Source organism: Pinus tabuliformis, chromosome 6 (assembly GCF_031772625.1).
Source record: "Pinus tabuliformis cultivar Carrire ecotype Pingquan chromosome 6, CPIR1, whole genome shotgun sequence".
In the NCBI taxonomy this organism is placed as follows: Eukaryota; Viridiplantae; Streptophyta; class Pinopsida; order Pinales; family Pinaceae; genus Pinus; species Pinus tabuliformis.
This window is the reverse complement of record NC_142292.1, coordinates 1,346,873,064-1,346,897,625: the sequence shown is the minus strand read 5'-3', so window position 1 is coordinate 1,346,897,625 and position 24,562 is coordinate 1,346,873,064. Positions and strand designations below refer to the sequence as shown.

Below are 24,562 nucleotides of genomic sequence, written 5' to 3'. Positions count from 1 at the left end.
TTCATTTCTAATCATTAAGAACGATCCTAGGCTGTAGCGAGCCCAGCATCTGCTATTTGGCTCCCAGACCTCCGATCTATTCTCATCAGTTATGAAAAGGATGGGTTATTGCTACCGAACCTTTGGCTGATGCAATACTTGGTGTGATTTAGTCCTTTGAAGTAGTTAAGTTGTAGACTTGCATTAGTTTACTTTCGTAGTTGTAAATAGCTGTACTACAAGCATTACTCTGGAAAATGCTAGCCTCAGACTGAGACACCCTTTGAAATAACCAGACGATCCCGGATTGAAATATTAATGTGAGGTAACTAGAGGTGAAAGAGACCCTTTTTATAGCTTCTAGTTATTCAATCATGTCCTTTAGAGAATTCATGTTACTTTTGTTTGTAAGGGTGGGATTAGTTTTTAGTTCTTGGGATTTGCTTTTCTTTCTACACAGATCTAAAGAAAGAGGAGGTCAAGATTGAGATGGAATATGGTCGAGTTCTACATATCAATGTCAAGTGCAATAATGAAGAAGAGCATAAGATTGACAAGTGGCGTCATATTGAGTGTTCTCATGGGAAATTTATTCGGCATTTTGTTTGCCAGAAAATACCAAGGTGAAGGAGGTGAAGGAGACAATGGAAAATTGAGTGCTCACTGTCAGAAAGGTAGATGGACAATGTGATCTACCGCTCTTTCACTCCAGTCTATTAAAATTACTTAAATAACACAAGGCAAGTTCTCCTTATGTTTTATCCATTTCATCCCCACTTGGATCTTTTAAGTTAAACAAGTCTAGTTAGTACATATGATAGAATGAGTAAAATAAACAGTATCAACAAAAAAAGCTTTCCCTAGACCTAAATTGAATTCAATGGTCAAAGATTCTTGAAACTTCAAAGAGATCCAAAATATAAGTTATTTGTAATGACAGACATGTATTAAGTTGTGTTGTTCCTAGATGGTGCTTTAACTTGCAACATGTAGTAATAAACCCACATAAGGCTCTAGGTTCTTTATTATATTATTATTTTAAGTTGTAGAGTAGGATTGACATTAAATTGACTAGAAACATGATTCTCTGCTCTAGCTCATTGGGTCATTTTAGAAAGTAGCATGTTGTCTCATATAATTGTTTATTTCTCACACTGCAAAATGATTTGTTTTGGACAGTGAATGAATTCAAAAGTCAAGAGTTAACCATGCAAAAAAATAATGATTCATAGGTTCCAATTTTGTTAGTGTCTGAGGTATACCTCTCTCGTGACATAGACACACATACCCACATGCAATCGCTCCATATGTGCTACTTTAGATTGGTGGCCTCCTAAAAAGTGTGATTATGACATATGTAGTTGGGTAGATGTGTCCCTTCTAAATTTGGTAAGCATTACCATTGCTACTGAATCCTTGAAAAATAAACAGTTTCATAATACTTCCTTGTGCCCACCTTGTCAAACTATCTATTTTTCAATGGAAAGAATCACATATATAGATCGATTAAAGTTATGATTAAACCCTATTTTTTAGTGAATGTGTATATTATTGTCATTTCCATGCTCTAGTTGTTTGTTGTTGCAAGATCTCAAAACATCAATTTTTGAAAACGGCATAAGAGGTATGCAGATGTTAGCATTCTTAGACATTAAAAGATTACACATTTGTGAACCTTTTTGAGATTACATTTATTGTGTGAACCTTTTTTTCTAGTAGTGTTATTCAATTTCATGTCTATAAGTTATGCATCCTCGGACTTGATACATTTCTCTGATGCCTGCGACATATATATAAATGGCATTGAGATTGAATTTATTGCTATGAACCCCTTTTATATCTTAGTTTTAATCAAATACATGTAAAATTGTGCATCATGAAAATTGGTGCATTTACTCATCTATCTCAGACATGTATAGAAATAGCATCGGGATTGTATTTGTAATTGTGAACCCATTTTCCTCTTAGTTTCAAGTAAATACATGTTAAGGAATTGCACATCCTGAAATTTGATGCATTTTTTCATCAGTCTGGGACATGTATAGACATGGAATTGAGACTGTGTTTGTTGGTGTGAACACCTTTGCCTCTTAAGCTGTTTAGCTAGTCAAGTACCCTTTCTTTAGAGTACAATGGGGATAAGAAGGTACAACACCTGCAAAAAACACACTATCCTCTCTACTTTGTCTTTATCAGGTGGAGCATGTTCACTAGGATTTAAACCTAGCCATCGTAAGGATAAGCATCCCCATTTACAACCTTTAAAGACAGTTTTACCGCTGTTATGTTTTTATAAATAAAATTACTAAATTATTTTTTTCGTGGAATAAGTGAAGAAGAACCCCCACTTACAAGTAGGATACAACCCAATTCATTTGTCCTTATAGATTCAATGAAATATATGTTGATAAATTTTCATCCTGAAATTTGATGCATTTTTGCACCAACTTGAGACATTATGACATGTATAGAAATGGCATTGATACAAAGTTCTTTTATGTTTTCAAAACTTTTTGGCTTCAGTAAGATAGAGTGCAAGATGTCTAACATTATCTAAAAATAAGTGTGATATAACACTGGATTATGGTGACATGTAGCATTATCGTCACTGAAAATCAGGTTGGCTGGAACTTTGCAAGACAAACTGATATATGACGTTGGGCCTCTGTGATAACCATGCTATCCTTTTGTTAGGGATGTTTATAAGGTGTTTAATTTCTCAAAAGGTTGTCTTAAGATGAAGATATGGGATAAACTCAACAAGTTTTTCAAAAAAACAAGGTAACTGAAAGAATTACTTCTCACAATATATAAATTAAACTAACCATTAAGTATATTGGTAATCCAAAGTGGTTTCCCTATCATCAAACAATAAATCCTTGTATCATTGTGATACATGTCTATGGTGGCATTTGGTTTAAATGCATTGTATGGTCAATATCAGATGTCTGAGGATGGCCTTTGGGGAGGTCCTTGGAATTCAAGCAATGCTCGCAACATTATTCAGCACATAGTCGACCATGGTTATAAGATATATGCAAAGGATTTTGGTAATGTTATTTAACTAGACCTTCTATCATTAGTTCAACATGTGGGGTTGATCAATCTTGCTCATTTGTATATGAAAACCAATACTTTCATTTTGGGGTCAAGATATGAGTTGAGTGGAGGTGGTATTAGAATAAAAGTCAGTGCTACACAATATGTTGTTGATGTAATTGAGCTTAGTAAGATTTTGAATGACATAAACAAGCATTCTCGTGAGAAACCATTAGCAGTAGCACCAGATAGATTCTTTAATCGAACTTGGTTTCAGGAGCTTCTTCAACAAACAGAGCCAAATGTTCTGAATGATGTTACACAACATATATACGATCTTAGAGTAGGTAGATAAGATAAAGATAAAATCCATCATATGCCTTCTGTTTGCATTCACAAGTTTTGATAGGAAGTAAGTATGTTTCATTGTTACCTAGGTGTGGATAAGCATTTGACACATAACATACTTAATCTAGGGTACTTGAGTTGAGAATCTACAAAGTTCAGACAAATGTTAGCTATTTTTCATAAATGTTTCCCTTTGGAAAGTGTCTTGGTTGGAGAAGAAAGTGGAGCTTATAATAGTGGAAAGTATAGTGTTTCAATTTATTTTGTGAATAGTTTATGGTGAGAATTATTGCATTTTTCTTGTTCTACCTTGGAAATATTCACATCTATATATTTTTGAGAATTCTTGTCTATGTTTTATTTAGTAAACCAATTGTTTAGCAAACAAATTACTCAATAGCACTTTTAAATTTTATATAGACACATAATGTTCAAAACTTCAATCTTAATCCTCTTTTTTTATCTCTCTCATGTCTCATCTTGTCCCTCAGTGATTTTTTTTTCAATTCAATTTGTTTACGTGATGCACTTAGCTTTCTGTTTCTTTTCCTCTTCAATGGGAAAATGACAAGTATCATATGGGAACTTGTTGTATATTAATGAATTATTTATTTGCTTTTTGTAGGTATTTAAATTAGCTTGGAATGTCATGTATATATGATACTAAAGTTTATTATAGACAAATATTGATTGGTGCTAACTATGGCCTTATTAATACAACAAATTTTAGACTTAATCCTGATTATTATAGGTGACCAGCCCATGATCGGCTAGACCTCCTCAAATTGTGGGGTTGTTTTTGTTAATGTCAAGAAAATCCAAATAATTCAATTTGGAATTTGAAAGAAATGTCTCTGTTATTGAGGGAGTAAAATATTATGGTTTATATAGAAACAAAGGGAAGTCTTCATGCTTGTCGTTCTGATTTATGATTCAGTGCAATGCTTTGGCATTTGTTGATGGGGAGAGGTGTGCTTTCCATCAATATTATAGGGCCACCCTACCTGAACACATATGCTCATTTTTCAAAGATTAATGTAATTATCATGTAGTACTCATTTCATTCTTTCTTTATCCCAATTAATATGTGGAAATATAACATTTTGTTGTTTCTTGTACAGGGTTAAAAACCTACAGAATACCTAATATATGGAAAGAGAAATTGGGACTAAATGCAGATAAAACAACAAATCGATGGGCTCCTCAAAGTACTAGATGGCTAATTATGTAAAAATGGGATTCTAGATTGAGCAGGCATATAATTGAGATCCTAGGATCCAAGATTCATAAAACAATTTTCCAAAAGGGAGACTGAATGACATTTAATGTATAAAAGAGAAAATGGAAATGACCTCTGTCCCTTGTATCAAAAGGTGATGATGATGAGGGGGGCACCCTCTGTTCTCTGGTTTCTTTTACTCTACTCCCACCTTTTCTATGCATTAATTTGGTTTTATGTGATTTAGTTTAAATTTTAAAGGCATTTGTTTAGTCAAACTAAATGTATATAAAATATTATCAAATTTAAATTAGCAAAATAAAAGAAAATTGAAAGTAAAATAAATATTTAATTAGTTAGTTAAATTTTTTTAATTTATTTTCATTAGAATATATAAATTATGTAATTTAATTTGACAAAATAAAATTGTAAAATTTATATACAATTTAATTTGACAAAATAAATTGTCCACATGGGGTAGCTCAAGCGGCAAGGGCCATGGAAATGAAGTCTCACCGAACCGGAAGTCTTGGGTTCAAATATTGGGCTACCCTTACCCCGTAGAGGGGTACGTAATGGGCATGTAAATCGGAGAGTTCCACCCCAGCTTACAAAAAAAAAAATTGACAAAATAAACTGTAAAATTAATTAAAAATAGAATAAAGTAAATGAATTTATTTTTATTATAATAAAAAAATTTATTATTGTTTAATTTTTTTTTACTCCTGCATTAAAATATAATATGAGTGATTTCATTATTTGATGGTTTAAAATGAGTTTATAATTGAAAGTTAGGTGAAGATTGAAAAAATCCTTACTGAATTCAACACCAAATTCGTTACAGAATTTTGGACAAAATTCATGAAAATTTGAAAAAATTAACTATATTCCAGACAAAATTCGTGACTGAATTTAGGACATAATTGATGAAAATTTGAAGAAAATTGATAGGATCTAGAAGCAGGTTTTCTAAGAATGGAGTTTGGGCGAATTAGAGCAGGGGTACTCTTCCCGGTGTGCTCTGAGGTGGCCATTGAAGAACTGATGATTCATCTCCAGTTCATTTTTATTATTATTAAAAAGTGCCATGTTCATTCGTTAACTCTCTGTTTCTTCTTACAAAATTGATGTCAATTGGATTTCCTCTATTGGGTGGGTTTATGTGACTTCAATTGGAACTCCTCTATTTGTTTGTTTTAGGTGGCAGGAATTGGGTGTTTATGGATGTGGAATCCTAGCTAATTGAAAGAACCGTAATTAATGAGGCTTTGGATATATTGGTAATCTTATTGGTGCCCTCTCCACCAACTGCATTGGTATGCGCATATATACACTTCATGGAAACTTCGTTCTTCAAAAGGAACATTCTGGAGTTTTGAAACTTGTGTAAACGGATTACTCGAGGAACCATATGGTCAGTGCCACAAAGTCTACTTTAATCGTCAATTGTCGAATCACAAAGTAGAACTAAACTTCCATTCAATAGGTGAGATAGTTCTTGGTTCCAGTTGGAGATTTCATGATCTTTTACTCATCCCTGGGTGAATTCAGAGAGGCAAGTGTCCTTAGGAAGTTTCTGGAAGGTTCCAAGATCATCCACTTAGCAAACTGCCTCTACCATTTGTCTACTCTCTCTCATCGCATCCTATAGAAGGAATTTTCAGTATGCATCGCACCCTCCGTGTGTAATAGGTGAGATGCATCTCACTCTCAGCATGGAGCAGGTGAAATGGTCCAGTTTTGACTAGTTCTAAGCAGTTTTTCAGGGAGAACTTCTGGGAAATGATGTAATCATTTGACCTTGCTCCTTTAGGGTATGAAACAACACTTTTAGGGGTTTATAGGCCCTTGGTTTATGGACATATGTGATTGGGGTTGCAGTGCCCAAATATGTCTATAACAGTTGCCCCTAAAAGCATGAGGTCATAAATCTTCTGATGTCCGGTGAAATGATTTATAATGAGGATTCGAAGTTTTTCGAACTGGAAAGTGACCTGTAATAAGATACAATACAATACATTATCTTCACAATATTTTCATGATCTAGCTAAGGCGGGCATTCCCATGCTCAACTTTATAAATTCATATTCATGTACATAAGACATAAAATCGTCTGTGTGGTAGACTGATGATTCTGGTAGAGCCATCATCCTTTAGTTTGGATGATTATCTGTGCAGTTTTGATGTACATTTGATGTCTTTATTTTCCTAAATATATCGCAGCCCGGATGGATGAAACTAGATCCGGGGTCTTCAAACTCATTCAATCTTCGCCCGAAGTACAAGTCGATCCATGTGAGAAGATTCTTTAATGTCGAACATGGAAAGACATCGCCTGATTACCAACCAATGATGTAAGCTATTAACAGGCACGAGAGGAATCACCGATAATGATAATGACCCTCAAGGTACTGCAGTACAATTCACATGGTGCGAATACATGAGTTGATGTCAAACACCACGCAAAATCTTTCGGTCAAAGGCCATTGATGTAAACCTGTCGCCGAAAGTGAGAAACTTTCCATTGAGGCATGCAAGCTTCAAAGTACTGAAAGGGTTGTTCCTAAGTTATCTTCTTGGATAATGAGCTGATGTCGACAAGAAGTGACCCGTCGTAGGAGGGCATTAATGAATCCCACATCTACGACACAAAACAGAGCAAATGATTTCGTGGAGGTGAAAACGATCTGATGATATAAGGTTTAGGGTGGCAGTCATGAAAAATGAAGAGTGAAGGTATTGCAGCGGATGAGGCATTAGCTAGGTTGGTGAATTCTCTGAGTGACTTCTCTTGAACAGACTGGCAACACTGAAATGGATTGGTAGCGTTAACCCCAAGGTGGATGGTACGACGGACCAATGGTGATATGACTGGTGAACGGAATAACCCAACCCGACTCAATCATGGTGACAGAGTGAAAGTGTCATGTTCAAGAGCGACCTGCTACCAATGAAGCTATTCAAGTTTTCTTCCCTTTTTCCCAGTCATTGTTGACCAGGACCTCTTTATTTTTGTTAAGCTTGAGGAGGATAACATATGCTTGTTCTATAATTTTCCCTTTGGGAAAACCTGTCGCTATGTTTTAACGAGCCTAGCGACAGTGAAACTCGCTCTTATCTGCATGGACAAGTTTTTTCGCTATTGTTTTAACGAGTTTAACGACAAAGATAACTTGGTCCTTTTCAATTTTAGAGAGTCTAAAAAGAGACGTAAAGGAAACTCCAGTGGTCCTTTTTCGTAATGTAATCCCTTAAGTCTGAAAAAGTGTAAAATAATATGAAAGGGATGACTTTTTGACAGTTTTAACGAGCCGAACAAGAAAAGCGCTCGATATTTTTGTGTATAATCCTTAGGTCCAAAAAGATTAAAATCTAGAGGAGGCATGGCACTTCCGATCGCTTTAACGAGCTGGAGAAGCCAATTTCTTGGCAATCTTTTCATATTTTACGAGTCAAATGAAAAGAGCTTAAAGGAGACTCGTTTTTTTTTTTTGAGGAACGAGTGATGTTTTTGGATAGCAACTGGTTCCGGGTAAGGTTTGGAACTTTTCAATCACGACAGTGTAAAGAAGGTGGCTAATAGAATCACTCATCACAGCTGTTCCTCAAAAGGGTAAACAATCAAATGGAGGCGTATGATCGACTAAAAAAGAGTGGACGTGATGGTAAGAACACGACCAAGGTTCAAAAGTTGATAATTATGCGATCGCAAAGATTATTTACTGAAGGTGGGGTTCATTTTTTAATGAGCTTAAACTCTGGGGGAACATTTGCTCATTGCTAGGTTTATTTTTTAACGAGCTTGAACTTCGCGTAAAACTGCTCGTGGTTAGGTTTATTTTTTAACGAGCTTGAACTTCGTGTAAAACTGCTCATGGATAGGTTTATTTTTTTAACTAGCTTGAACTTTGCGTAAAATTGCTCGTGTTTCCTTTTTATGTAAGCTAGGAATGACCAAACTATAAAGCTAAAAAGCTAAAAATGCTAAATTGGTCGTTTTTGCTTGCATAAAAAGGTTGGCATGTCCCCAGCATGAAAAAGTCCTTGGAAACTTATTGTGGTTAAGCAGGTTGATTTTTTGTCAATACTTAGACAGAACACTTCCTGCACTTTGTCCGCCAACTAGACAAAGGTGAAAGGTCACCTGGACCGATCACATAACTTACAGGGAAACTTACCTCTACAGTGGGGTTTGTCTGCAAAATAAACAAGGGGGCATGCCCCCTAAGCTTCATTACATTCACCAAACTACTCGCGGTAATTAGTTGGATGTACAAGATTAAGTGAAAGACTTGACTTGAAACTTTGCTCAGCCTTGTTTCATTTTTTAACGAGCTTGACATAAGACAAGGAATTCTGCTTAGATCCTTGGTTTCATTTCTTAACGAGGTTGACACCAGTCAATAAACTATCCTCTGGGAACCTTTGATCACAACTCATAAGGGGTCATGAAGGAAAGATCTGGTTCTAATGCCCCCAGTACATAATGTACAACATCACTGAATTGATCGTCAGATGATGTAGGTATGGTAGGGCTTGGAGGCAATACCTCGCGATGACCCACACTATCAAAATGTTCAGAGTTCTTCTTCATCTTTGTTGATGTAGAAGATATCATGTGACAGGTTTCCACTGTGGCCACTTCTGCCAGATTACTCAGAGGCGGAAGGGAAAAAGTCCCCATTAAGGAAGGGTCTTTTAGGAGACCTACTCCGATATTTTGAAGCGATTGAGAGTTTCCATGGATCAATGGAATGCTTTTGGTAACTTGAGAACTGTTGGGGAGAAAGGTTTGTTGATCAACGATTGTAATTCCTCCTCGAAAAGGAAATGCAATATTTCTAAAGTAAGTTGACATAACAGTAGCCATAGCATAAATCCAGGGCCTTCCTAGTAGGATATTGTAATCGAGGTTTCCATCGATTACTTCGACGTCAATTTCTATTGTCTTGCCCCCCAGTTCAACTTGAAAGTTACTTAATATCCCATACGACATGTATGTTCTTCCATCGAACGTTTTTAATGTCGTTGATGATCATGACAAGGGTGGAGAGCCTAAATTTTTCCAACAACTCATTGACATAATACAGGTAGATGCCCCCTCATCAATGATTGTTCGATGAACAGTTTTGTTGAGGGCTTTTACCTGTATGAGGAAAGGGAGCTGGGCCGGTAACCGAGGTTCGTATCCTTTATGATTAAAGGCCACTAGATCAGAATCTGCTAGATCAATCCCACCTATCGCTGATAACAAAGCCTGCTTTTGGGAGGGGAAATTCTGTAGTACTTCAAGTGTCGACATAGTGGATGGCGATTGGGCCAGATCCTCCACTATATTATAATTCTATGCTGCTCGAGCACAAGGATTAAACATTGATTTATGTACTACTCCCTTAGGCGGTTTTATTGTCAATTCAGGAATGATTGGTGGAACAAATTCTGGCGAAGTTGTTGTCGAACTACCTCATTGATCTGTAGCCTTGCCGTTCGACGACTGTGGATTTCCATAATCTTTATTCCTTATTGATATCAAAGCATCATTTTGGTGTTTTGAGATGGATAACATAAGCACTTGGGATTTGGAAGCACGATCACTAGCAACCAGGTTTATTTATGGGCTCAGAAACGGGTTAGTCAATACCGCTGAAGTTCTTGAACTCTTAAAGATTTTCTTAACTTTAGCTTTATATGGACAATCTCTCATCCAATGGTCCTCATCGCATATGAGACATGGCTGATTAGGTTTCTTTTGCCTAGAAGGGTTTACAGAAGATTTTTCAGGTGATGAATCATCCTGTTTCTTCTTTTTTCTTTTCCCTTTTTTCTTGCCATTTGGTTCCTTCGGTTCTTTGTATTTGTCGGTTGACACGACATTAATCTCTGAGGCAAGAAGTTCGTCATTTGAATTTTGACCAGAAAGCGTATGGGCTTTCTTAGATGCAGCCTTCACGGTTTTCGCACTGGTTGTGCATATCATGCCATCGTCGGAATGAGAGTCTTTGCTTGATTTAGGAGGAGGAGGAACAGAAAACTCTGGTCTAGGAGCATCAGGTATTTTGTCAAAGAGCATGCTAGACTGAGTATAAATCAATTCTATATATTGCGCACGAGCAATGACTTGCTCTTTAGTGACAACCCCCCCTTTAGCCACATCTTTTGTAATAGAAGGTAATAATGACTTAATAAACCATTCAGCTAGCAGCTGGTCAGGAACATATGTTTTTACCATTCTATGATGAAATCGCCACTCATGAATATGATCAAATATGTGAGTGGCTGTCATCTGTTTAAAATTGGTAAGAAGATCCGTTCTTGTTTCGTACCTTATGGGTAACTGAAAATGGGTTAAAAAGGTTGTGGCAAGGGCGCTGAAGTTATCGAATGAATCTCTAGGCAATTCGATGTACCATTTTGCTGCCAGACCAGTTAACGTTCGCTGAAAGAGACGAAGCCTAATCGAATCATCATTGAGAGTGTTGGACAAGCACCACAAATGAAAGGTCATCACATGATTTAACAGATATTCACCCAGATTTCCATTGAATTTAGGAATATCTGACGGAAGTTTATGAGGAATTGCTGGCCACCAAGGGGCGTAAGAAATTGGATCATTTGTTAACCAATTCAGATATGGTAATTCCAACGTTGCGACGAAAGGCAATTGTTGATTCAGGTTTGGCGAAGCGTACCTAGGATAAGATGGGATAGCCTAGGCAGTGGGTCTTTGCATACCAGCATAATGTATTTGATGCTAATAACTTTGATAAGGTTGATGGGCATAACCATTATGATATGATTGATGGTGATCGTTTTGAATATACGGTTGCCCATTACCCGCAAAGCTTTGTTGCTCAGGTCCTCAGTAAGCTTGCTGGAATTGCTGTTGTTGATATTGCACTAGCCATGGTTGTGAAGCCATTTGCTGTTGTCCAATACTGGATGTTTGACCAAGATGAGGGGTGATAGTACCTGTTTGAGCCTTAGTCGCTTCAGTCAAGGAGCCACTAATTGATGATTGTGGTTGAGTCATCGAGACAAGAACCTATTGTATTATGACTTGAGAGACTTGAGATTAACATACAACAGGCAGTGCTTGTACTTGCGACACCTTTATAATAGCTGGTGTAGTGGGAATATTCAACAAAGGTAGATTTGGTTGCATTGAATATACAACTCTTGGCTGTTGAGGCAGTATTAGCACCCAACCACTGGATGCAATTCCAGCTTGACTCGAATTTTGTTGTGAACTCTCATATGGCTGTTCTCCTGGAGGGAACAATGAAAAGGCATACTTCCCCCCATATGGCGGCAATCCAGTGTTCAAAGGAAAAATTGGTCCTTGTAGATTGGACTGCCAAATTGATACTGTTTTGGAGGATCAATTTGTTGAGACTCAACATAAGAAATTCCAGATATTATTATAGATGAACAAATGGGAACAGACCATACTGTCGAAACAGTTCCTGGGTGGACTCCATCTAGTGGTTGAGAGCTAGTTGGGACAAATGGTATACTAGCGAACATTGTCAGAGTAGTGGCAGGAAGTTCTTCTACTGCTGTATTAGATGACACAGTCCTAGATGTCGATGGTTGTTCAACCATATTGAGTCTATCCAAAAGACTTCCTAGCAATTCTACAGGAACTTGCGATGAAGGTTGACTATCTTCTGAATTAGAAGGATATAGGTGGATCCCAGTTCCAAAATGCAATGGAGTACTGGATGGAATATCCTCCACAATCTCTTCTATTGCAATCAGTCCAGGTGGAAGAGGTAGACCGTCAGGTCTGTAAAATATTTCTGGTGCCGAAGAAGGTACACACTCTGCAACAACAGATGTTGGAGGGTTAACACCTTCCAAATCAGTCCTAGATGGAACTGGTTTAGGAATAGATGTGTTTATTGTTATAGTAGGATTAGTTCTAGTGTCCTCTTGTAACTGTGGAACTTCTCTTGTAGAGGCAGGGATACCAGAAATAATTGGAGTAACTGGAGTTTCTGAGGATGTTGAAACACAAGTTTCAAATAAATCAGGTGAATTCGACTCAGTTAAATGAGAATGCTTTGCCTGGGATGGTTTCGTTTCCAGAGTCAAATATGGTTGACTCGTTAGTCTCCGCGAATGACGGGGTTTTAATTGACTTTTTTCCACGATTGTGGATTACTTGATCAAATCAAAATAAAAAGGGGAAAAATGTTATTCCAAATTAAATGAATTTATGACACTTTGACACAACTTGCTTTTTCAATTTTTAAGAGTCGAGAAAAAGCTAAAGATGACAGTAGTCACCTTCGATTTTTAATGAGCCTGAAGTGAAAAGTGCTTAGATGGACCTTTCCTTTTAAGGAGTCTGAAAAGGAATGAAAGTGACTACTCTAGAAATCTAGACAGAGGTATTACCAAACCAATCGCAAAACTGTAGAATACTTTTTACGGTACGGCAGTCAATCTTCCCGAATGTTGTGTTCAATGCATTGCGATCGATAGGGCAGAAGACACAACTTCCTAAGGATAAAGGATGTAGCTTATTGTGGTCTCCCAATATATACTCGACAGTACGTGGGAGCACAAGTACGTACTGGCACTTGTCGTATCAAAGAGGAGAAATCACCCAACCTACAATGAAAGCGATAGTTACCAGGCTTTATGACGCTGGAATATGTCTCTAGCCTAGACTTCTAAATGTTGTGTGTTAGGTTCCAAAGTGTTTTTATGTTCATTGAAGTTTATTTTACAATTGATCTTTCTTAAGAAGTTTTCCTTTAAGGTTCACCACGTGATGTAGATATACAATTCCTAAATATGCAATCTAAGATGATAAACAATCATTTACTTTCTTTTTGCAATGAAAATCCTAACTACTAAGGAAAGAGAAATGAAATTATTTCAACATAGAGCAGAGAGCACACACTAGATGCACTTTTCCTAAATCAACTTCAGCATGCAGTCTTAATGCAAATGCACATGCATGTATTGTTTTTTAGTTTCCTTACTGTGAGAATGACAAAAATAAAACAAAGTATAGATCTGAACTATCTTCTTTCAATGCGACATTACTAACAATTTTCTCTTCAAAAAACGAAAGTAAAGCCAAGACGACACTTTGCGATTTCGAATTTAAAATTGTTTTTGACACTTGAAATACTAATGATTCAAATCAAATACAATGGCAAAAGTGTAATCAACTATCTAAAAGAGGAATGCTTTGTGAAACTCTTTTTCTTGACTGAAAATGACACTTACGACACTTTCAAATCAAAAGATGACAGTTCGATTAAGCTACTTTTTACAAAGGAGAACTGTAAATAATGAAAAATACATTAAAACATTCACAATTCCTTCTGATGGAGGCCAAATAATGCAAAGGAAGATGGTTTCAATAGAGATATACTGATCACATACAACAAAACTACTGTATAAAGCTAAAGAAAATGAAGAAAAAACCAAAATATGGAGGCAGAAACAGTCATTCATTCATCGCACCTGTAACACAGGGAAACAGGGATGCATCTCACCTGCAACACATAGGAGGTTTGATGCATCCAGATTTCCTAGAAGAGATAGTGCGATGGTCCAGGGACAAGACTGTGCTTGGTTTTAACTCATAGTTTGCAGCTAAGTTCATGGATTTAGGCTGATCTAATGATAGTCAGTAAACACAAAGTATAGGGGCTAATCTAATGAGTTTATTTGAGCTACCACCAAGGCACTTAGGATGTTTGAAAGCTAGATGTTCAGTTCATAAACCAACCCGGAGATTGACTGAAGCAGCTTTGATCTACTTTGCAGTTGCATAGCAAAAGCAGTTCAAAGGCTAGCTGGCTTAAATTTAGGCTCCATCTATGGTTTATAAAGCAAACAATAGTAACAAAACAAACAAACTATTCGCTCCCCAATAGAGTCACCATTTTTTTATCGGGAAAACTAGTGTCCATTCAGAGCTGCTAGTCCCACTAAGACGGGTAGCTATCTTAGAAACAAACAGATTAAAGTTACTTGCATTTTCCTTTATAAGAGAAATATGAGAGAGAAGCAGAGAGCACCAACCTCAGTCTTTAGCTAGTCTCCTTGCTTGTTTCCTCTCTCTTTTGATATAGCTTTCGCCACTCCTTTCTCGCTTGTCCCACTTCAAAGAACACTTGCAGAGTCAAGGAAACGAAATACCATCAAAGCATAGAGATCTATAACCATAAATAACATAGGATCATATGTACACTAACCATAAAAATGTATACACAAACAAGATTTAGAGATATACAAACATATGGAGGAAAACTCAAATAGCTTTATTGATAGAAGTAGTAGAAGAGAGGATTACAACCAGGCTGTCTGATCCAACATCATACTCCCAACATGAAAGCCCTCTTCACCTCATACAAAGCAAGATCACCCAACAATGTCTTCAAAGAGAAACCAACAACACTTCCTTACAAATTACAAAATTCCAGCCTCCTGGATCTCTAGGATGAGGGATCCATATATAGTTGTTTGCAGAGGAGTGAGTCAACTTCTGGGATTTTGAGTAGTGTCATTTCACTGATAGTTCTTGGTTCCACTTGGAGATTTCATGATCTCTTACTCATCCCTAGGCGAATTCAGAGAGGCAAGTGTCCCAGGGAAGTTTCTGGAAGATTCCAAGATCATCCACTTAGCAAACTGCCTCTGCCATTTGTCTACTCTCGCTCATCGCACCCTATAGAAGGAATTTTCAGTATGCATCACACCCCCCATGTGTAATAGGTGAGATGCATCTCATCCTCAGCATGGAGCAGGTGAGATGGTCTAGTTTTGACCAATTCTGAGCAGTTTTTCAGGGAGAACTTCTGGGAAATGATGTAATCAGTTGACCTTGCTCCTTTAGGGTATGAAACAACACTTTTAGGGGTTTAGAAGCCCTTGGTTTATGGACATATGTGATTGGGGTTGCAGTGCCCAAATATGTCTATAACAGGTGGATTGACACCCTATTGTGAAGAGGCATTGTGGTCACACTATGCTCAAGTGAAAAATATCTTTCTCCAGCAGGATTTACTTAAAAATGTATGTCTTTTCTTTAACTTATTTTCTATCAGAGAGAGAGTCGTAACTAATCTTATTGCTCTTGTCTTCTCATCATCATGGTCACATGTACCCCAACCTACTCCTAAGCTAGATATTCAGACTTGTACCCAGCCTTAGTGCCATATTTAGGTTTCTTGATTACAACTACGTTGTTTTCTTCTAGGTTGGCACACTTTAACTGTAGGTTTAAAGGACTTCGAATGGGAAGAAAACCCTAACCTGGGGTTTTACCTTACGCCTTCGTGCTTAAGCTATGGGCTATCGACTATTATTAGAGAAGGTGGGCTTCGATATTGTCTTCATTTTTGTAGATCACGATGAGTGGTATTTTAGTGAATACCACCACACTATCCCATGGCTTGCCTTGCCATTATGAGATGAAAACACAAGGAAAAAACTTGATCAGGTCTTTGAGGTCAATGGAATTTCGTGCCTTTTTGTTCAAGATAAAGAAGGTAGATTCATAACCACTGAAGGTGTGGAGTTCAATGAAGAATATGGTGTTGAGGGTTATCCATTCACTATAGAGAGACTTGATGCGCTGAAGGCCAAAGAGGACACCTCAAGGAATGCACAGACTGTGGAGTCCCTTCTGATGTCTGATGAACGAGATTTTGTCTTTGCTCATGGAGGTGATCAAACATGGAGGTGCCCAACTGAGTTACTGAGATCTACTCACTACCTACATTGTTCTTATGTCATTATTCATGTATCAAACCATAGAAATAAATTCCACTCGTTAACGAATGAGGTTCACATACACAAAAGGTCAAGCAAAGTGCCTCATTGGCCTCCCCATCTTAGTTGGGCTTGTGAATCATGATAATGTTGACAAGTAGAAAAGGTGAGGTGCAAATTAGTACTCTCCTGGTTGGTATCGATCATTTAAATGTTTTGATTCTTGTAACAGGTCTCGGTAGCTGAGTTTGTGGGAAAGGCAATTTCTCTGTATTTCTTTATTCGTTGGTCCCCCTTGCTGAGCTTTCACTCAAGAGCTTGTAAAGGTATGCAACAAACTCAAGGAAATGGGAAAAGCGTTTGAGATTGTAATTATAATTTGTAACTCATTGACGATTCTTAGACTTAAAAACTTAATAAAAGCGGAAGGACCATGCAATAAAATATTTGAGTTGTATTTTTCAAAGTGCGATATCCTTTCTTCCTTTCCAAAGATAAAGCGTTAAGACATGAGTTTTGTTTGTCCAATGTAAATGAATTGAGATACCTGAGATAAAGTCGTGAGTTAATGGATATGGTTATGAACCTTTGGTATTCTTGTCAATTTAGGTTACGAACACAAGACTTAAAGAGGCAAGTTTGCTTCACATTTGTAGTTCTTTTTTCTTCTACTTCATTTTTTGATCATTTGAATACATCTAGGGAAATGTTTTATTAGTTTTAAAGGGATTTTCTTATAAGCGAGCATAAATTATTGGGGGAGATCCAAGGTTCCATTCTCAGAGATTGTTGTATCTCTTGTATGCATGTATAATATTGTACATTTGCTAGACCAATATAGGTACCTCAAAACTTTGCTAATACTTTCATTCCTTTTATTTAAGTTGCTTCTAAGAAACATAAACATGCCTCGACCCATAGTGCTACATATTATAGCATACATAGTCTTTTCGGTTCATATGTCAGGCCTTAGAGGTATTTTGCCCAAATCACCCAAGACTTGTATTTGGCCTCATCCTTTCTGTAATGCTCCATTCAGGTGTGGAAGATCACAATGAGAATTGAACCCTTGTGATCACAATGAGAATGGAAACCTTGTGAGCGGCTTAATACTCCATGGACTTGACAGCAAACTAAGGATCCGTTGGCACATGTACACGATTTTATTGTAGACCAGCTAGGGATATTTGAATGGGGATAGAATGGGGAGTCTAAATATTACGACGTTATTTTCTATAATATGTATTTTGGTTGGGATAACAGGTCTATGTTTTCTTTTTTCTTTTTCAGTGAGTTGATTTTCATCTTTATCTGTATTTTCTTTTTTTGGTTGGCTCAACCCATGGGGGCTTGAATATTTAATCTCATTGTTTACATGATACCTCATATCATGGGATTGCCAATTGAACTACACCCTATGGGAATATCTATCTATGTTTTCATTGTATAATCTGTTGTCTTTTTTGTGGGGATTGTAGGTCTATGTTTTGTTTATTTTTTTATTGGGTTGATTTTCATCTATGTATTTTCAATGTTCATTGTGTAGTTTGTTATGTTTTCTGGGTGAGCATCACTTTTTTAATCAGGCTGGGGGATGGTAAATGGAATTTTCTCATTGTGGGTTATACCTTATATTCAGGTGCTATAATCAATGGATATCTATTATATCTTTCACCTAGGACTTGCAAGTAGTCTTGTTTGTTGAGATATGCTTCATTTGTGGGTCATCAAATCCATTGAGACTTGAAAGAATAAGACCTTTCCTTTCATGGTAATTTTTTGTTATTTACATGGGAAAGACCTTGTTGGTTGGGTTAGACTTTAGAAGCAACCTTGCCTTCTAACTTGCCACCATTGTTACCCGGTCTGGATGAGATAACTATCTATGTTGGCCACATGAATGCTGCAACATGATTTTAGGGGGGTTGGTCTAGATGGGATAGCTAACTCTATTTGCTACATGAACACTGAAACATATATTTAGGGGGTTTCATATTGACAAAGTGATTTAAATATTTATTGAGAGATATTTTTTTCCTCTAAACATGTCCGTCCTCACGTGTCCAGCTTATCAAAAAGTAAAAAATATTGTGTCATAAAATCTATTACTAACCACTGTCTCAAAGAAGTAGCTTATTTCTCCTACTATATATTGAGGCCCCATGCCACTCTAAAAAATATGTCAACTATCCCATCCATTTACATCAGCTTATCCTTGTTTTGGATCAAAAATACATATATAACCACATATATCCTGTGGACTTTTTTTTTTGAAAAGACAAAAACATATAAAAAGTAGCATTTTCATTTAGTTCCAAGTATCATAAAGAAGTTATGTATGTTGGAATTCCTTTGTTAGTGTGATTTTCAATGTGCCTAGGTCCATTTCCTTTCCAGTCATGGACAATCTAGTTGCCTCTTGATTTTTGTTCCTGTGGATCATCAAAGGAGATGTAACAAAAGAATGAAAATTGTTGTTTAATAATTTGAAAAAGTGGGTACAAGTGGTAGCTCATAACTCTAGAAGCTCCTTTCAACCCATTTATGACTAACATGAAGCCCCCTAGATATGGAGGTAGTATATCTTGTGTTCTTGAGCGAGATGAAGAAATTTTGGAGCCTTCAGGTTTCCATTGTTGTTTGAAACAGGGCCAATGTTAGCTGAAAAAGAAATGCAGTGTGAGTGGGAAAGAAAAAGAGGCCCACTAGCACCTCCTTCAAATGGAGAACCTTGGGCAGCCCCATCTAAAAATCCCAAAGGGTTGTCAATTTTGATAGAGATGTCACTTTGGATGGAGCTAGCTAGAGAGGTTTTGTGAGGCACCTAATAGACCATGTCATGGCTTGCCCTCCCATTCTCGGATGAAAATACAAAGAAAAAAATTGATCATGTCGATGGAGTTCCATGTTGGTATTACATGGCTTGATGTTCTGGACAAAGAGGGAAGAGTTAACCACTAAAGGTGTGGATATAATTGCATAATATGGTGTTGAAGGTTATCCATTCACTGTAGATAAACTTGATGAGTTGAAGGCCAAAGGTGACACCTCAAGGGATGCACAGACTGTGGAGTCCCTTCTGTTGTCTGATGAACAAGATATTTTCCTTGGACGTGGAGGTGATCAGGCATGGAGGTGCCCAGGTGATTTACTCAGATCTGCTCACTATCTTCATTATTCTTATGCCATTATTCATGTATCAAAACTTGTCACATTCCCAATAAGAAAACATGATGTTTTAACTAGGTAGATGATAAACCTATAATTACATTGGAACCAGACCCAAAGCCTCTTGTAGAGAACCTTTCACAACACCCACACATGTAAAAACACACTAGTATAATATTACACAAGAGTAGTGATATGAGTCCCTTCCTGCTCAAAGCAGTTAAACTTTCATGATTAATACTAAAAGCACGAATATATATCTCTAGCATATGATAATATTATTTTACACAAAATTTTTCATGTGAATTGAATAGCCTATTTTTAGGTAGTCAATTTTCATAGCCATGGTTTTTGGAAGTTTTCTTTGGACTCATGGTTGACACTCTCACTTTCAAAAATAAGAATATATTATAACTTTAAAAGAACAAAATACTCTTCATATAAAAAAAACATGTATGTTGCAAACAACACCATAAATTTAGGGGCCCACTACACCACATACCAAATTCACACCCTGCATCGAGTGACTTGGGTCCCACCAAAATCCATCCTTACTAATTCTTATCTTTTAACTGCCTTTGTTCAAGAAAATGCCAGTTGTTACAGAAATTATTTATTTCTAGGAGCATATTATGTACCTTGAGTTGTCCGATTTGTTATCACCTGGATTGAACCTCAGGCTGAAGGAAGGCAATGCCAGGGTAACCACAAACCACGCTTAGCCAAGTAGCTAGCCCTACTAGGCTAGGAGAGGGATCTCTCCATAAGGATCTCAGCCAAGATGACTGGATCAAGAAAACGATATTAGGCTAGGTATAGTAGCAAAGGTTTGATTTAATTTTGAAGGGTTTTGCTGGATCAGGAGGAGCCAAACAATTAGGGCAAGGAAATTAGGTCAAAATTGCAGGTGTTCGATGGGGCAAGGTAGGCACAAGGTTCAACACTCTAGGGTTTGATGGATGAGGTGAAAAGACAGGTGAGGAGCTAGAAAGAGCATGTAAACCACATGGATTCTTCCTAAACTAAAAAAAACACAGACTGTGAAATGTCTACCCAAAACAGAGAATAGAAGTTATGGATTTCACATTTCAGACTTGTATACATTCACATAAAAGAAATGAAATGATGAATGGAGTCAAAAATACATTCTAACATATGAAAACATAAGAAAAACTGAATTGAGCATCATACCACATGGATCCCAAAGAAATAGCTGCAACTTTTCATTAATATCCTGCTAAACTGATACAAAATGATGTATACTCAAAGCATAAGCATCCAGCTGAGTCCAACCTATAAAATGATTGAGAAAATACATAATATAGGCCAACAACCAACTCATCCTAGGCATCAGGGGTCGAATCCATGAGTGGAGGAGCAGTTGCAAGAAAGGCTGAACTAATAGTTGAAAGGTAGGGTGGTCAAAGTGACTCATCCCTCACTCTAGCAAACTGATTCATTACATGCCACATAGGCCATCTAATTGATGTATCTACGCTAGGTAAAAGTAAAAAAATGATAATTACATCATCTAAATCAATTACATAGGTAAAACTTGAATTTCCCATAGATAAAAGTCAACCTGGAATGAAACAGTGAAAATTGTGGAAAACTGTCAAATGCGCAGTGACCTTGGTAAACGCGCAGTGACCCTGGTTAGACGCGCAACATCCTCTTCAAGATGACTTTTGACTACCTTCCCAATGTCCACATCTAGCTCAGGATAGCTCATTGGAAATATTATCATGTCTAGTTTCCAGAACTACCCTTGGTTTTCAAAATGGGCTTCATCTACCCCTCCAAAATTTCAATCTCCCAAGACTGCTCAAACGCACAGTGACCAGGCCAGAAAAGAGGTAGAAAGGTGATTTTTTGGTAGTTTTTTACCCTTTTGGCTGACTAGTTTTGCTCCAAATTCTTAGAAAAAGTACAGGGTGCATGTCCTCATCATTCTAAATCCAAAAGTGTTGACCCTTTGCTCATTGGATGCCCCAAAGAAAAGCGCAACATCCCAGGTGTTGTGCGTTTGACCATGCTGACTGTGCCAAAATTTCTTCAAAAAACACAGCAAAACACATCTTGTTAAAATTGTTCAAAAATGGCCAAAATTGGTGGGCTGATAGATGGATATATGTTTGAGGCATGGAGTGATGCCTCGGCAAGGATATCCAACCTCTTTTTCTCCTCTTTCTTGGTCAAAGCCTCAATTTTTGCATGAGCTCTTTTGAGCTTGGCTCTTGCAATTTTATCTCTCATAGCATAGTGCTTCGCCATCCTTCTTTGAATATCATTGTCCTTCTTGGCCTTGCCTAGGAGGTTCTCCATATGATCATTTACCTTCTCAAACCAATATTCTCGGTTTTCATTTACCATCTTGGCAAATTGCTCATTCAAGGTGAGCTGATTAGCCATTTCTTCCTCCATTTTCCTTTCCTACTCCAAGGATATTTTTAGGCCTCTAGTCCTTGGCCTACTTCTTGGCACCTATTCATGAAGTGGTTCACCATACTGTCCATATGCCTCATCAAGTAAAGCCTTTTCCTTTTTAGCCTCTCTCTTTGCCTTTCTGAGCTGAATCTCCATGAGCTAAGTTTTTACCTCACACTGCCTATTTTCCTACTCATAGTAGGAAATGATCCATTTGGCCCTTTGCAAGTTGACCTTGGGCTCTCCTATGAGAGCATTCTTCTCCTTGATGACAATAGTTGTGCTTTTACTATCATTGTTGGGTTGTGTTATATTCTTTCCATGACTAGCCCACGTAGTTAACTAATGGGTTAGAGGGGGGGCAGAGCACCCCCTTTGTTGTGTCGATTGTGTAGTGAGGGGGGGTCACTAGGGGTTTGAGGTGTACCTGTAAGCCCACTTTATGGGGTCCAGGGCAGCGCCCTGGAAAATTTTGGTTTTGGACCCTATGTTAGGTTGGGTAGACCCACCTACAGTTTTGTGCATGATTTTCACACATGTTTTTTTTGGAAGCGATGGTTTTCAGTCCATGGCATTAGACGCAATGCTTTTTGGTCCATGGTATTGGATGCTTCAACATGTATAAATATGTATTATAACATTGAAAGGAACATAATGAAAAATCAAGCTGGTAGTCCCGGTTTTGGGATCCAGGGGAAAATCTCTGTGTATATGTGTTTTATGTGTTATGCTCTCGCATTGTTTATTTTCTGTGTTTTAGAATTCGTATGCAAGTAATTTCTGTATGGCGTTAAAACCTACATTTGGTATCAGAGTAGATTTGGCTTCAAGGGGACGCCTTTGTTTCTGAGGGGTTTCGGTCGGGCCTGTGGTAGACCCTTTTTAGTGGGAGATATGCGAGATCGATTCTAGTGGTGAAAGAAGATGGCGAGCAGTGGAAAGATAGAGATCGAGAAATTTAATGGTCAGAGTTTTGAGTTGTGGAAACTCAAGATGGAGGATCTATTGGTGGATAAAGATCAGTGGATTATGGTAGATCCGGGTATTAAACCAACGGGAGTTTCCAATGAACAATGGAAGAAGTTGGATCGGAAGGCAAAGAGCACAATACAATTGTGTGTCTCAAATTCAGTATTGCTGAATGTATCAGGGGAAGCTATGGTGAAGGCTTTGTGGGACAAGTTAGGGACTTTGTACCAATCTAAGTCTCTAGTGAATAAACTGTTCCTGCGAAAAAAAGCTATATAACCTGAGGATGAAAGATGGAGACTTAGTGACAGAGCATCTGAACGCTTTTAATAATGTGGTAAGTCAGTCAGCATCTGTTGATATTAAAATTTCAGATGAAGATAAGTGCATCAGTTTGTTGTGTTCTCTACTAGATTCATGGGATAGTCTGGTTATTGCAATAGGTAGCAATGCAACTGCCTTGCAGTTTGATGAAATAGTCTCAGCCTTGCTGACGGAGGAGATGAGACGGAAAAATATGGAGAGCCAAAATGGTGATGCCTTGTCTGTACGAGGACGGTCCCAGAACAGAAACAAAAATAAGTCATCGAGTGGGAGATCTAAATCTAGAGGGAGATCTAAATCTCCAAGAAAACCTGTAAAGGTGGTGTGCTAGAAATGTGGAAAGGAAGGCCACTTCAAAAGGGACTGCAAATCTAAAGCTCCTGACAAAGGAAAGGGATCTAATGAGGCTCCTTCTGCAAAGGCGAAAACCACATCAGATGAAGGTGGGGATGTGTACTTGGCTTCTTCAAGTATACATGTAGATCATGAGGCATGGTTGATTGACTCAAGTGCATCCTTTCACTTCACTCCCCATAGAGAGTGGTTCTGCGAGTATGAGAAATATGATGGTGGTGATGTCTTCTTGTGGGATGACAGGAAGGCTAGAATCATTGGTTGTGGAAAAGTAAAGTTGAAGTTGCAAGGTGGAAGGGTTAGAAAACTTCTAGGTGTTCTACATATTCCTGCATTAGCCAGAAATATGATTTCTGTAAGCAAGCTGGATGATGCAGGTGTAAAAACATTGTTCGAGAAGGATACTTGCAAAATGGTTCAGGGAGCACTGGTATTGATGCGGGGAGTTCGGATTGGAACTTTGTACAAGCTGCAAGGTAGCACTGTTATTGATGGGTGCAATAGTTCTATGGTTCCTGAAAGTGGTGCAAAAAATCTAGTGGTCTCCGGAGAGAAGACCATGCTGTGGCATCGAAGGCTTGGACATATTGGAGAGAAGGGCCTTCGAATACTTCATGGTAAAGGTATGGTAGAAGGTATGAGTAATAGCTCTCTGGATTTTGATTTCTGTGAAAATTGTGTATATGGGAAGTAGAATCGAGGGAGTTTCCCCTTTGGTGGTAAGAGGGCGAAACATATAATAGAGCTTGTGCACAGTGATGTGTTTGGACCTGTGAAGGTTCCATCACTGGGTAATTCTGTTTACTATGTATCATTTATAGATGAGTTCTCAACGAATACATGGTTATATTTCCTTAAGATGAAACCTGAAGTCTTTGACAGGTTTAAAGAATGTAAGGCTCTAGTGGAAAACCAGATAGAGAAGAGGATAAAGGTGCTGAGGATAGATAATGGTGGAGAGTTTTGTAGTAAGGAATTTGAAGAATTCTGCAAGAT

General features: G+C 37.6%; 1 pseudogene; it reads left to right on the top strand.

Annotated features, from left to right (window-relative positions):
* The first annotated feature begins 511 nt into the window (after positions 1 to 511).
* LOC149263618 (heparanase-like protein 3) overlaps positions 512 to 24,562 on the top strand; it is a 118,649-nt pseudogene continuing 94,598 nt past the window's right edge.